A 14468-nucleotide genomic window follows, 5' to 3' on the forward strand; every position below is an offset into this window, starting at 1 on the left:
CCCAAAGGACATCCAGCCGTCTTGACACAACTGTGGGAAGCATTGGAGTCAACATGGGCCAGCATCCCTGTGGAACGTGAGTCCATGCCCTGACGAATTGAGGCTGTTCTGAGGGCAAAAGGGGGTGCAACTCAATATTAGGAAGGTTTTCTTAATGTTTTGTACACTCAGTGTATGTTACAAGATGATACAAGATGCAAACCAGACAGACAGACACACAGACAGAGTTGCAGACAGACATTGTCCTCTAAAGTACTAGACACTGCATGTGCGAGTCATGTAATTGGGTGTGCCTTAGCTAGCCAAGCTGCCCAAACTTTCTCTCTCTCTCTCTCTCTCTCTCTCTCTCTCTCTCTCTCTCTCTCTCCCTCCCTCCCAGTCACGCTAACCATGTCTGGACAACAGGACCCACAACCACTGTCTGGACAGTCATGTGACCCACGGTTACCCTGGGCAACCAGTGTTTGTTTGTGTGTGTCCGCATATGTATATTTTTATGCTACTTGTGAGTTTGTATGCATAATATGTGAGTATTGTTGTAAATCATTTTAGGATTTGCAGCATCTTGCGTGTCTATGACTCATAGCCATGTTTGTCTATGTGTAGTGAATGACTCGTGACCCGCACGTGCTCATGTGCTAATTGCTGGACAGGGCTGTATGCTCCATGCTCTGGTCTGTGTGTTAGTGTGTATCTGTGCGCCTCAGAGCCCACACTGCCCTGTAAATGAGCAGTTGCCGTTGGTTAGGCGGCAACGCGGGGACGGGAAAATGACATGGCGTCGGGGAGTGTGGCCGAAGGCTGAGGTCACAGCACGGCCCCAGGGCTTTATTCAGTACTTCTCCTCGGCCACTACAGGCCTCCGACAAAACCTCACACCCACAGCACAGCCTCCCCTTCTCACACCTCTGCAGCCCAAGCTGTGCCAGGCCACCAGGGGATTACAGCTCTGTGGAACTGTTATGTACTGTACCAGAGAGCCCGGTTAAGACATCCTGGGTGGAAGTTAGACATATTTGACATGTTCTGTGAAGAGGTTGTATGCTATATGGATTCCAGCTCTAGGGAAGACCCTTTCTGCGTTGTACACACAGCCCTCAACACAGAGTTGTTCAGTCGGGCCAGTCAGGCCTGATCGACTCTGAGGAGAGACTGACTGCATCACTTCTTCTTCTTTTTTAGAAGAAACATGAATGTATTGGAAATCCCAAATTGTTTGCATAGTCAATTTACACACACACACTTATCCCACCAGACATGCCACCAGGGGTCTTTTCACAGTCCCCAAATCCAGAACAAATTCAAGAAAGCTTACAGTATTATATAGAGCCCTTATTGCATGGAACTTCCTTCCATCTCATATTGCTCAAATAAACAGCAAACCTGGTTTCAAAAAACAGATAAAGCAACACCTCACGGCACAACGCCCCTCCCCTATTTGACCTAGATAGTTTGTGTGTATGCACTGATATGAAGGCTACATGTGCCTTTAAAAAAATGTATGTAGTTCTGTCCCTGAGCTGTTCTTGTCTATTGATGTTCTGTATTATGTCATTCTGTATTATGTTTCATGTTTTGTGTTGAACCCCAGGAAGAGTAGCTGCTGCTTTTGCAACAGCAAATGGGGATCCTAATAAAATACCAAATAGAGGGAGCACCCCCCTATCCACATCGATGGGACAGTAGTGGAGAGGGTAGTAAGTTTTAAGTTCTGTGAAAAGACCCCTGGTGGCATGTCTGGTGGGATAGGTGTGTGTGTCCCAGCTGTGTGTAAACTGACTATGCAAACAATTTGGGATTTCCAATAGATTTATGTTTCTTCTAAAAAGAAGAAGAATGATGATGCAGTCAGTCTCTCCTCAGAGTCGATCAGGCCTGACTGGCCTGACTGAGCAACTCTGTGTTGAGGGCTGTGTGTACAACGCAGAAAGGGTCTTCCCTAGAGCACTAATCTCCTCTATTACTCTCCACTACTACTCTCCACTACTACTCACCTCCACTACTCTCTACTACTCTCCACTACTACTCTCCTCCACTACTCTACACTACTACTCTCCTCTACTACTCTCCTCCACAACTCTCCAATACTGCTCTCCACTACTCTCCTCTACTACTCTCCTCTACTCTCCTCTATTACTCTCCTCTATTAATCTCCTCTACTTCTCTCCTCCACTACTCTCCTCTACTACTCTCCTCTACTACTTTCCCCTATTACTCTCCTCTACTACTATCCTCCACTACTCTCCTCTACTACTCTCCACTACTCTCCTCTATTACTCTCCACTACTCTCCTCTATTACTCTCCTCTACTCTCCTCTATTATTCTCATTTATTAATATCCTCTACTACTCTCCTCTATTACTCTCCTCTACTACTCTCCCCTATTAATCTCCTCCTCTACTCTCCTCTATTACTCTCATTTATTAATCTCCTCTACTACTCTCCTCTATTACTCTCCTCTACTACTCTCCCCTATTAATCTCCTCTACTACTCTCCACTACTCTCCTCTATTACTCTCCACTACTCTCCTCTACTACTCTCCACTACTCTCCTCTAATACTCTCATCCACTACTCTCCTCTACTACTCTCCTCTACTACTCTCCTCTATTACTCTCCTCCACTACTCTCCTTTACTACTCTCCTCTATTACTCTCCTCCACTACTCTCCTCCACTACTCTCCTCTACTACTCTCCTCTATTACTCTCCTCTATTACTCTCCTTTACTACTCTCCTCTATTACTCTCCTTTACTACTCTCCTCCACTACTTTCCTCTACTACTCTCCTCCACTACTCTCCTCTACTACTCTCCTCTAATACTCTCCACTACTCTCCTTTACTACTCTCCTTTACTACTCTCCTCCACTACTCTCCTCTACTACTCTCCTCTATTACTCTCCTCTACTACTCTCTACAACTCTCCTCTAATACTCTCCTATTACTCTCCTCTACTACTCTCCTCCACTACTCTCCTCTATTACTCTTCTTTACTACTCTCCTCTACTACTCTCCTCTACTACTCTCCTCTATTACTCTCCTTTACTACTCTCCTCCACTACTCTCCTCTACTACTCTCCTCCACTACTCTCCTCTACTACTCTCCTCTATTACTCTCCTCTACTACTCTCCTTTACTACTCTCCTCTACTACTCTCCTCTAATACTCTCCTCTAATACTCTCCACTACTCTCCTTTACTACTCTCCTTTACTACTCTCCTTCACTACTCTCCTCTACTACTCTCCTCTATTACTCTCCTCTACTACTCTCCTTTACTACTCTCTACAACTCTCCTCTAATACTCTCCTCTACTACTCTCCTCCACTACTCTCCTCTACTACTCTCCTCCACTACTCTCCTCTACTACTCTCCTCTATTACTCTCCTCTACTACTCTCCTTTACTACTCTCTACAACTCTCCTCTAATACTCTCCTCTAATACTCTCCACTACTCTCCTTTACTACTCTCCTCTACTACTCTCCTCCACTACTCTCCTCTACTACTCTCCTCTATTACTCTCCTCTACTACTCTCCTTTACTACTCTCTACAACTCTCCTCTAATACTCTCCTCTAATACTCTCCACTACTCTCCTTTACTACTCTCCTCTACTACTCTCCTCTGTTCCTGAGCTGTTGGAATGGGGGGCCTCTGTGGCTTCCTGGCCTGTTTCATCTGTATGTGTTTATGGAGGGGGAGACCAGAGATCAGTAGTGGAGAACCGTAATAGGATCATTGGTCTCACAGTAGGGGCTTTGCCGGCTAGGTCTGTGGCAATGCGTTTGGGTGTAGCAGAAGTGGTGTACAATGTTTAAGCTTTACATCGGAACAACAGTGTATGTGGTTTGTATGCATAATTTAAATATTGTTGTTCGTGGCATGTCAATGATATATTATGTATTCACATTTAATTGATTCCTTTTCAGTTATATTGGTATTTTGGAAGTTTACAAGAAGAAAAGCACTTCAGACAATCAACAGTTTCCTTTTTTTGCTGTTGCTGTGTGTGAAGAAATTGCATCTGGATTTTCCATGGGGGAACATAGAAAAGGGAATCAACCCCAGCCTTTCTCTTACTGTAGTTATACTACATAACATAGAAAAAGGAATCAACCCCAGCCTTTCTCTTACTGTAGTTATACTACATAACATAGAAAAAGGAATCAACCCCAGCCTTTCTCTTACTGTAGTTATACTACATAACATAGAAAAGGGAATCAACCCCAGCCTTTCTCTTACTGTAGTTATACTACATAACATAGAAAAAGGAATCAACCCCAGCCTTTTGCTTACTGTAGTTATACTACATAACATAGAAAAAGGAATCAACCCCAGCCTTTCTCTTACTGTAGTTATACTACATAACATAGAAAAAGGAATCAACCCCAGCCTTTCTCTTACTGTAGTTATACTACATAACATAGAAAAAGGAATCAACCCCAGCCTTTCTCTTACTGTAGTTATACTACATGTGACCATATTGTTGCTGAGCAATAAATAACATTGGCTCTGTCCATCTAGTTGTCCTAGCTAAATCACAAATTCAACTGAGTGGATTCAAGGCTTTGTCTTTGTCCTCTCTTCTCTCTGTATTTGCTCTTTGCCTAGGTAAACATCTGCTCCGTGTTTTGAAATGCATCCCAGTTGCTCTGCCATTGACCGTGAGAGAAATGGTCAGAAGATCATTGTGGTCTTTTGGATCATTTTTTCTGCTGCCCATGCCTTGTTTATCAAGTCCCTGTATTTAAGCTCAATATAACTCCTGTTTTGCTGAGAAAACTGTGGTGGTTTAATCACTGTCAGTGGTCCTACGCCTTTCGGGTGTGGCTCGGGAGGCAAAAAGGACCGAGTGCGGTCGTGCGTCCAGCTGCAAAGGGTCTTATTTTGTGGTCTAAAAATTGCAGGCTTCCCCATATGTTCCCCATAAATGTGGAATGCACTGTGGGACTTGAGGAGGCTTTTATAATGAAGTGGCCGTCATTGCATCCATCGCCGGCGGGGATATGGGCCGCCCTTTTGTCCACTGGTCCTGGGCTTGGATTGGATTTAGACAGTAGTCAGGCTTAGTATCCTTACTGTTCACAACCACCTTGTCTTCTCTTGCTATACCAATACTGCCCATTCGTAATTGTAGAAAATAGATGTGAGTGCATGTTACTTTTATATGTTTCTGTGCATATAAAGTTTTGTACACATGTTGTTATTAAGGATTGATCTGGGACACATTTTAACACTGCAGATGATGTACAATCCAAAATACCACTTGGAATCAGTTATTCTGACTTTTTGTAAAGCAGACATTTTCTTGGAAATTCTAAACCTTCTCTCTCTCTCTCTCTCTCTCTCTCTCTCTCTCTCTCTCTCTCTCTCTCCCCAGTAGTGGCACCTCCAGAACCCTCACCAGGAGGAAGTTGGTGTGCCGCCATGTGTAGAAGAATGATAACGTGTGAAAATGTGAAAATAACATACTGTTAAAAACACAGCCAAACTGTCAGTCATTTCCTGAACTCATTGAGAGCCTTGTGAAGCATTGTTACTGCAGTTATACCATCCCAAACTGAGCAGAAGCCCACGCCGCTAGGCCTTGTGTGTTTTTGCTAAAGCAAGGTACTCCCAGATGCAGTGCAGTGGTTGAGAATTCAGTATCGTGGTTGGAAGTGATCACTCTGCCCATTATTTATTTATTGGCTCTAGCAGACATAGAGACTGTGGTGAGCCCACAGAGAGCAGAGCAGGCCGTTGTGTCGCTCTATCACACACCGTAGGGGAGCTCTGCCCTGTGGCAGCTAGGCCTGCACAACAGACCCTGCAGGCAGGGCCGGAACTCTGGGAGACCACTGTCAGGGGAACATACTGTAGGGATAGAAGGAGAAACTCTTTAAAGACAAGCCAGGTTTTATGTTGTGGTGGAGCAGTAGGACTTAGTGGAGGGGAACTTTAGAGGATCCAGACTAATACACTCTGATATAGTTCATGTTGAAAATAGGTATAATAAAGTACAATACTGATGGTGGAATTATAAAACAGAGTTTTGAAGATTGTAACACAACTAATCTCTTTACTATTTTCTGGTTCTGTGGTGGACAATCCCCCGCTTGCTTTACCCTAGCTCTTCCTGTTTCTCAGACACAATGTGCCAACCGAGACACTAAACTCTCTGCTTCTCACGAGCCGCCAAAGCATTCACGGTTTGCATGTACTTTGGATTGTGACTTAACAATATAAAACGGGTGTCATTGTATGAAGTTGTGTATTTGGAAAGGGTTTTGATTTGTTTTGGTTTAACCATCAGTGCGATGGTAACGACACCGTGGGGTACCATACTATGGGGTGCCACGGCGATACTGCAGCTGTACTTGGGACAGAAAATGGCTGTGTGTGTGTCAGCGTCGGTTTCTCTTCACTGGCGGCAACAGTGATTGATGGGCGCTGAGTGGGCGGAGCTGCCTTCTGTGGGGTTTCCATCTCTTACAGTCGATAAGCTCCGGAGCCTCTCAAAAATCCCCAGCAACCCCGAGACCTCAAACACCCAAAACACCAAGCACACATTCCCTAAACCAAACCAGGCCGGGCCCAGCTCAGACCAGACCAGATCAGACCTAACCCAGACCAGAATACGGTCTACCATCAACCCAGGTGCTCTCCACCAACCTCACAATGCTGCCAGGAAACGCAGAGGAAACATTGCTGCAACGTTGCGCATTTGCATCAAAACATTTCTTCTACATGATTGTTGTTTCTGTCTTTCCAGCTGCTTGTAACTCATGTCAATTGCACACTATGTCTGTTTGCAGGGAGGTTTTGGCAGAGCATTTGTTTTACACAGTTACTAAGTCATTTAGGCCGACCGTGTTTTATTACCTGTGTGTGTGTGTGTGTGTGTGTGTGTGTGTGTGTGTGTGTGTGTGTGTGTGTGTGTGTGTGTGTGTGTGTGTGTGTGTGCGTATGTGCGTGCGTGTTTCCTGTGGTTCAGACAGAGGTTTGGATGTGATAGACTGGTCTGCTCACACGCTCGTCTGTCTGTGGAGGCAGGATGCTGCTCCACGCTAGCTACTCAATTAGTGCACAGACAGCTGCACGGTGACTTACTTTCTGTGTCTGTGTCTGTCTGTGTCTGTGTCTGTGTCTGTGTGCGTGCGCGTGCGTGTGTGTGTGTGTGTACGTGTGTGTGTCTACGTGTGTACGTGCGTGCGTGTGTGTGTACGTGTGTGTGTCTACATGTGTACGTGCGTGTGTACGTGCGTGTGTACGTGTGTGTGTCTACGTGTGTACGTGCGTGCGTGTGTGTGTGTGTACGTGTGTGTGTGTCTACGTGTGTACGTGCGTGTGTGCACGTACTGCCTGTACACTTTCACATGTATACAGTACTTGACTTGGACTGAAATAGGTTCTGTTTATATTATATTATTTATACTGTTTATATTTAGGTGCAGGAGCTCCACAATACTTTTGCTCTAATATTCTATAAGAGGAACAGGACCTCAAGCAGTAGAACATTTGAGGTGCCGGTACTCAGCTCCAGTGAGCTCCTGTCCAAGTCAAGCTCTGCATGTATGGCAGAGCCTGGTGCCATTCATACAAACAACGGTGATGTGTAAAACAGAATAAACTTCAGGTGTCACTTTCAGTTGCAGTTACGGAAAACTGTCACTTTCAGATGTGCGCGGTTCTGTGGGAAGGTCAACCTGAGCATGCCCAAATAAAGTAATTTAGTAATTAGTCATTTCCAAAATGTAACCATGTTTACATTTATCTTTAAGGTCTATATGCTGGAGTTCATGCTTTATATGAAAAGTTCATCTTTCCCTCAATCCTGACTAGTCTCCCAGTCCCTATCGCTGACAAATATCCCCACAGCATGATGCTGCCACCACCATGCTTCACCGTAGGGAACGCTTGGCATTCAGGCGAAAGAGTTCAATCTTGGTGGCATTCAGCCCTTCTCCCCCGATTGGTCAGTTTGGCGGGGCGGCCAGCTTTAGGAAGAGTCTTGGTGGTTCCAAACTTCTTTGATTTAAGAGTGATGGAAGCCGCTGTGTTCTTGGGGACCTTCAATGCTGCAGAAATGTTTTGGTACCCTTCCCCAGATCTGTGCCTCGACACAATCCTGTCTCGGAGCTCTACGGACAATTGCTTCAACCTCATGGCTTGGTTTTTGCTCTGACATAAAATGTCAACTGTGGGACCTAATATAGACAGGTGTTTGCCTTTCCAAATCATGTCCAATGAATTGAATTTACCACAGGTTGACTCCAATGAAGTTGTAGAAACATCTCAAGTATGATCAATGGAAACAGAATGCACCTGAGCTCAATTTCTCTTAGCAAAGGGTCTGAATACTAATGTAAATAAGGTATCTGTTTTAATTTGCATTATGTCAAAAAAATAGTTTTTGCTTTGTTATTATGGGGTATTGTGTGTAGATTGATGAGCGAAATGTTTTCTTTAATCTATTTTAGAATAAGGCTGTAACGTAACAAAATGTGGAAAAGGGGAAGGGGCCTGAATACTTTCCAAATGCACAATACATCTGAGTCCCTCCCCCAGTTGTAGGTCAGTAAAACTATCCTAAAAGCAGGTCGTGCCCACACACTCTACCATAGAACACACACTCTGCCATAGAGAACACACTCTGCCATAGAACACACACTCTGCAATAAAAACACATTCTGCCATAGAACACACACTCTGCCATAGAACACACACTCTGCCATAGAACACACCCTCTACCATAGAACACACACTCTACCACAGAACACACACTCTACCATTGAACACACACCTCTACCATAGAACACACCCTCTACCATAGAACACACACTCTACCATTGAACACACACCTCTACCATAGAACACACACTCTGCCATAGAACACACACTCTACCATTGAACACACACCTCTACCATAGAACACACACTCTACCATTGAACACACACCTCTACCATAGAACACACACTCTGCCATAGAACACACACTCTACCATTGAACACACACCTCTACCATAGAACACACACTCTACCATAAAACACACACTCTACCACAGAACACACTCTCTATTGTGGAAAACAGATCCAGAGAAGTTTGACCATTGTGGTGACAACATGACTCACATTTCTGAGAAACAAAAAAAAAGAAGTACCAAAACACCTCTGAACAGCTACATTATCGAAAAAGCTGCTTTTTCTTTTCATGTCAATGCATGTGGGCGCAACAACAACAACAAAAAAGATGCTAAACTATTTTTCTTTAGAATCAGAGAGTCATTGCAATATCTAAAAGATGCTCAGGGTAGGCTATGCTAAATGCACAGTGCCTGTGATTTTTAAACTGTTCCTACATAGCAATACATGTATTTTTCTGTATGTCTGTTCTCCAAATCAAACCATATGCAGTGCAGGGAGGGTTAGGGTGGCTCAGGGTAAGGCAGGGAGGGACAGGCCTGGTTTTAATAGTGAGAAAACATCAGTGGTCCTGTAACAGAGACCTACAGACGATTAAGCGTTATTGTGCTTTGAAATGATAAACATTCTTCTAGTCCAGGAGCAGTGTTCATAGACTGGTCTACAGCTGCACATGTTGAGTCTATAGTCTAAATGTGATGCATTTTGCTTTATGAGAAAGTTCACTGTAAATTAGCTAATGGTTTGTTTATGTGTGATGGAAAGCTCCTGTATACAATGTCGAAGCTCACACCTTTGGAAGTGACAACCTAGAATGATAATTGTGTTTGAGGTTTCAACAGAAATGAGGACTCCCTGCAATAAAAGAGAACAAGACAGAAGCCAACAACTGTCCCCACTTGAAACTGGGAGGAGAAACGGATTCTCTGTAAGATGAGTGCGCACACACACGCACGCACGCATACACACACGTACACACACACACGCACGCAGACACACTTAAGCTGTGTGTGCAGTAGCCCTTGGCACATAGCTACATGCAATGCCCCTGCAACAGTTTCCTGGTGTTAACACCTCTCTATCTTTCTCACAGAGGCTGGTACAATAATCCTCTCACACCCGCCTGTCTTCTTATCAGTCCTGCCTGAGAGTCTGAACCATTATCAGATCTCTGCTGAGAGATGGAGAAACTGCCAACCAACTGATTATGCTGTTTGTTTACACATGTTGTATAATCCACATCACATCGAATAAAGGAAATTAAGGCAAGTTTAAAGAATGATAAGTTATTGATGGGTGTTAGACTTAGCCAAATACATTTAAACGCAGTTTTTCACAATTCCTGACATTTAATCCAAATAAAAAGTACCTGTCTTATGTAAGTTAGGATCACCACATTGTTTTAAGAATGTGAAATGTCAGAATAATAGTAGAGAGAATATTTTATTTCAGCTTTTATTTCTTTCATCACATTCCCAGTGGGTCAGACGTTTACATACACTCAATTAGTATTTGGTAGCATTGCCTTTAAATTGTTGAACTTGGGTCAAACGTTTTGGGTAGCCTTCCTTCCACAAGCTTCCCACAGTAAGTTGGGTGGATTTTTTGCCCATTCCTCCTGACGGAGCTGGTCAGGTTTGAGTCAGGTTTGTAGGCCTCCTTGCTCGCACATGCTTATTCAGTTCTGCCCACATATTTTCTATATGTGGGTTGAGGTCAGACTTTGTGATGGCCACTCCAATACCTTGACTTTGTTGTCCTTAAGCCATTTTGCCACAACTTTGGAAGTATGCTTGGTGTGACGACCCTTCCACTCTGTCTGCCGAATTCTTTCTCTTTGCTCTTGTTTTCCTTAATAAGATGTCAGTGGGCGGAGCTGGAAGGGTCGTCATGTGAAATGGGACACACCTGGGCTGTGTCCCAGGATAAATGCACCTCTTCCCCATTCATTGAGGAGACTCTCTCCATGCAGACACAGACAGATTTTGGTTTTGGCATTTTTGTGGATATTTGATTTGTTTGCGATGGCACCTTTCAACACCCCTCATTATCACATGTATACATGCGACCACTCACTTACACTACTGACTACGGACTAAACACACACCAGTGTTGATTGTATTAACTTTAATTCAGTTAATAAATATATTTTGTTGTTCTTTATCTCCACGTTGTCTCCCTTTTTGTTACCGGCTTCGAGCCGGTTCATGACATTGGGGTCATTGTCCATTTGGAAGACCCATTTGCTAAAACCTAGGAAGAAACCTAGACAGGAACCAGGCTATGTGGGGTGGCCAGTCCTCTTCTGGCTGTGCCGGGTGGAGATTATAACAGAACATGGCCAAGATGTTCAAATGTTCATAAATGACCAGCATGGTCGAATAATAATAAGGCAGAACAGTTGAAACTGGAGCAGCAGCACGGCCAGGTGGACTGGGGACAGCAAGGAGTCATCATGTCAGGTAGTCCTGGGGCATGGTCCTAGGGCTCAGGTCCTCCGAGAGAGAGAAAGAAAGAGAGAAGGAGAGAATTAGAGAATGCACACTTAGATTCACACAGGACACCGAATAGGACAGGAGAAGTACTCCAGATATAACAAACTGACCCTAGCCCCCCGACACATAAACTACTGCAGCATAAATACTGGAGGCTGAGACAGGAGGGGTCAGGAGACACTGTGGCCCCATCCGAGGACACCCCCGGACAGGGCCAAACAGGAAGGATATAACCCCACCCACTTTGCCAAAGCACAGCCCCCACACCACTAGAGGGATATCTTCAACCACCAACTTACCATCCTGAGACAAGGCTGAGTATAGCCCACAAAGATCTCCGCCATGGCACAACCCAAGGGGGGGCGCCAACCCAGACAGGATGACCACATCAGTGAATCAACCCACTCAGGTGACGCACCCCTTCCAGGGACGGCATGAGAGAGCCCCAGTAAACCAGAGGCAGAGAATCCCAGTGGAAAGAGGGGAACCGGCCAGGCAGAGACAGCAAGGGCGGTTCGTTGCTCCAGAGCCTTTCCGTTCACCTTCCCACTCCTGGGCCAGACTACACTCAATCATATGACCTACTGAAGAGATGAGTCTTCAGTAAAGACTTAAAAGGTTGAGACCGGGTAGGCAGACCGTTCCATAAAAATGGAGCTCTATAGGAGAAAGCCCTGCCTCCAGCTGTTTGCTTAGAAATTCTAGGGCCAACCAGTCCCTCCTGCAGCAAAGCACCCCCACAACATGTGCTGCCACCCCCGTGCTTCACAGTTTGGATGGTGTTCTTTGGCTTGCAAGCCTCCCCCTTTTTCCTCCAAACATAACGATGGTTATTAGGGCCAAACTGTTCCATTTTTGTTTCATCAGACCAGAGGACATTTCTCTAAAAAGTTTGATCTTTGTCCCCATGTGCAGTTGCAAACCCTAGTCTGGCTTTTTTTATGGAGGTTTTTGAGCAGTGGCTTCTTCCTTGCTGAGCGGCCTTTCAGGTTATGTAGATATATGACTCGTTTTATTGTGGATATAGATACTTTTGTACCCGTTTCCTCCAGCATCTTCACAAGGTCCTTTGCTGTTGTTCTGGGATTGATTTGCACTTTTCGCACCAAAGTACATTCATCTCTAGAAGACAGAACGCGTCTCCTGTTTATACTAGCGTACAATTGTTTATACAGATGAACGTACAGATGAACGTGGTACCTTCAGGCGTTTGGAAATTGTTCCCAAGGATGAACCAGACTTGTGGAGATCTACAATTTTTCTCTGATGTCTTCGCTGATTTCTTTTGATTTCCCCATGATGTCAAGCAAAGAGGCACTGAGGTTGAAGGTAGGCCTTGAAATACATCCACAGGTACACCTCCAATTGACTCTAATGATGTCAATTAGCCTATCAGAAGCTTCTAAAGCCATGACTTAATTTCTGGAATTTTCCAAGCTGTTTAGAGGCACAGTCAACTAAGTGTATGTAAATTTCTGACCCACTGGAATTGTGGTACAGTGAATTATTAGTGAAATAATTGCTGTAAACAATTGTTGGAAAAATGACTTGTGTCATGCCCAAAGTAGGTGTCCTAACTGACTGGCTAAAACTGTAGTTTGTTAACAAGAAATTTGTGGAGTGGTTGAAAAACTAGTTTTAATGACTCCAAAATAACTGCATGTTAACTGCATGTAAATCGTAAATCCAAGATATCGGTCTTCAAAATATTGGCATGTGGGAGAGATAAAGCAAATAAGAAGAGTGATGTATGTTAGATGAAGTGGACAATCTTTTTGTTGAGATTGTTTTTAAAGGTCAGCAGACGGCTGAATAGTATAGAAGGCAAGTGTAATGAGTGCGCTGAGAGTCGGGAAGCAAGTTCAGGGAGTGATTATTTTAATAAATAAAAGAAACAATGAACACGAAACACAAACAACCCACTGACATGAAAACAGAGTCAATAACACCTGAGGAAAGAACCAAGGAGAGTGACAGATATAGGGAAGATAATCAAGGAGGTGATGGAGTACAGGTGAGTGTCATGAGGCGCAGGTGCTCAAGACGATGGTGACAGTTGTGCGGGATAATCAGCAGCCTGATGACCTCGAGGCCAGAGAGGGAGTATACTTGACAGCAAGGCACCACACCCTAAACCATTTTTTTTCACTTTATGTATCAAAATGAACATTTACCAGTTGAATGTAGACACAAATATAAGAGTTTTTGTAATACAATTTCTCTGAAATATTGTAACAAAATTTTGCAAATGATACAATGTGCCTATATTGCCAATCCACTTGTCTGGACACTGGATGGAGTTGGTATACAGTGCAATCGGAAAGTTTTCAGACACCTTCCTGTTTTCCACATTTTTGTTACGTTACAGTCTTATTCTAAAATGGATTAAAACAAAAGAAATCCTCATCAATCTACACACTATACACCATAATGACAAAGCGAAACAGGCTTTTAGACATGTTTGCACATTTATAAAACATAAAAAAGTGAAATACCTTATCTAAATTAGTGTTCAGCAGGGTTGGGGAATATTATTGCATTATTGTGCTTTGAAATGATAAACATTGTTCTAGTCCAGGAGCAGTGATCATAGACTGGTCTACAGCTGCACATGTTGAGTCTATAGTCTAAATGTGATGCATTTTGCTTTATGAGAAAGTCCACTGTATACAATGTCGAAACGCACACCTTTGGAAGTGATAACCCAGAATGATAATGGTGTTTGAGGTTTCAACAGAAATGAGGACTCCCCTACATGTAAGGGATTACAAAGAAATGGTAACTGTAATTCGTTAGTGGTTACATTTAGTGGTTCCATTTCTCCATGTCCCTCCCTCAGCTTTTTGCCAACAGAGATGGGGCGATGATTGTGTTATTGTTAAATTTGTGGATTTGCTCTTTAAACAGCTGCATATTATCAAGATATCAAAGTGTCACCAACAAAAAGGTAAACAGTAGGTCTATATCAAATGCAGCACATGGCATTCATTTTTCACATGTAAATATCACTTTCAGTAGTGCTCAAAGCATTCCATTCCATGAGAGCAGCATTTATTTTTCAACTCAAATCAGT

Source organism: Oncorhynchus nerka, linkage group LG12 (genome assembly GCF_034236695.1).
Source record: "Oncorhynchus nerka isolate Pitt River linkage group LG12, Oner_Uvic_2.0, whole genome shotgun sequence".
In the NCBI taxonomy this organism is placed as follows: domain Eukaryota; kingdom Metazoa; phylum Chordata; class Actinopteri; order Salmoniformes; family Salmonidae; genus Oncorhynchus; species Oncorhynchus nerka.